The sequence below is a fragment of the Apaloderma vittatum genome, unplaced genomic scaffold (assembly GCF_000703405.1).
Source record: "Apaloderma vittatum isolate BGI_N311 unplaced genomic scaffold, ASM70340v1 scaffold24090, whole genome shotgun sequence".
In the NCBI taxonomy this organism is placed as follows: domain Eukaryota; kingdom Metazoa; phylum Chordata; class Aves; order Trogoniformes; family Trogonidae; genus Apaloderma; species Apaloderma vittatum.
The window spans coordinates 1-1,703 of record NW_009696569.1 but is presented as its reverse complement, the minus strand read 5'-3'; positions in this window follow the sequence as shown (position 1 = coordinate 1,703).

The window sequence follows — 1,703 nt, the reverse complement described above, 5'->3', positions numbered from 1 at the left end:
GGCAGCCCTCCCTGCCGGCAGCCGGGGGCATTCAGCAGCACTGCCCCCGTGTTTTGCTGGCGAGCATGCCCGTCTAAAGCAGGCTCGTTTATTTATTATTTAATTTTTATTTTAGAGACCTTATCGTTTTCCAGGACTGCTCCATTAAGGAAATTGCAGTGCTGATGAGCTCCCATCGCAGCCTTCCTGAAAGGTGCTGCAAAGACCTTTCTCTAGAAAACCCAGTTTCCTGCTTTGTGATGATAAAGAGAGGCAAGATTAAACATTACCTGCAGCTGCTGTTCTACGCTCTCCAAGGGAGAGGTGGAACCTTGTCTTGATTTTTAATGATAATTTTCTCCTGGTGGCTTTCTCCTAAAGGAAAAATATAGCCACAAGCTTTTGTTTCAGCTGCCTAGAATAATGCTGGGGGTCTGAGCTGGAATCTGCCGGGTGTGCGATTTCAAGCCGTCGATAAATCCCAGCAGTCCTTCAGTCGAGAATAAACCTTGGTCAGAGAATCGTCGCGGTCTCCCTCGTTCCAAGCGGTCGGGGGGCACGTGAAGGGGGGATTCTGCGTGCTGCCGAGGCGAGTGCCGTCGCTCTGGTCCTCTCCTGGCACCCAGCCCCTGCCGGGTAGCATGGGTGGAAGGCAGGCAGAAGTCTCCACAAACTACAGGTCTCCAAGGGTTGGGTGTTGCAGGGCTGGCCCCATCCCCGGGCACGCTTCCCCCTCAACTGCAGCGCAGGGGCATTTTTGGGGGAAAGCCGGGGAGCATCTCCAAGTTGAGGTGGCTTTACCAGCAGTTTCGCCGTTGCTGAGAACCTACCAGAAGCAGAGAGCTTTTTCTTCCATCTTGTCAGGCCAGGCCGGTGTTCCGGTGCTCAGGGACCGAAAAGCTGTGTTTATCATCTGAGGAGGAGGTAAGAGAATCAGGAGGAGACAAAGGCAGGGTCTGTAGCACAGGGTTCCCCCCCGGGAACTCTGCAAACCATCTGAGGAGGGGACGGCCAGGCAGGGTGATGGTACCTGTGGTCAAGCCCATCCTACTGCCAGCAGCCAGGATGGGACACGCGCATCCCAACTGAGCTCCTCCACAACAGCTTACCCCCCTTTTCGGTTGGGCGGTGACTGAACCCGGCTGAAATTGCTCTTTCCCCATCTCAATTGCAACTACCCAGAGGCTACGTCCCTTCCCCAGTTGTTGCCCGTCTCCATTCTGGGTGGAAAACACCAAAGTTGGGCACCTCCAGCCTTTTGGCCCCTCAACCTTAATGAACTTTTAAGAAAGTGCAGGAGCTCTGCGGGAAGGTGACTGCGTAGCTATGGGGAGGCAACTGTTGGGAAGGATGTTTCTCATTAATCTATTCAAGCTATTACCTTCATCAAACTGAAGTATCCTAGAATCCTCGCCCCAGCATCTGTCACTTGCCACCCACAGATAAATATTCATCCCTTGCATATTTTTTTAAATTTATTTTTTTTTTAGCACATCAACCAGGGCTAGGGGATGGGTCCCTAAATGCGCAGCGAGGCTCAGGAATCAAGATGCCCCAGAATTTGTGGGTTTCACTCCAATTTTACTGTTTCTTTGCATGGTAACAGTGGGTAAGGGCAAATCCCCACACTCCACCACCAACCGTGGCCGGCGCCGTCTTCGGGGAGGGGGGAAGAGCAACATTTTCGCGCAACCAATATGCGCGTGTGTTGACGCGTCGTGCTG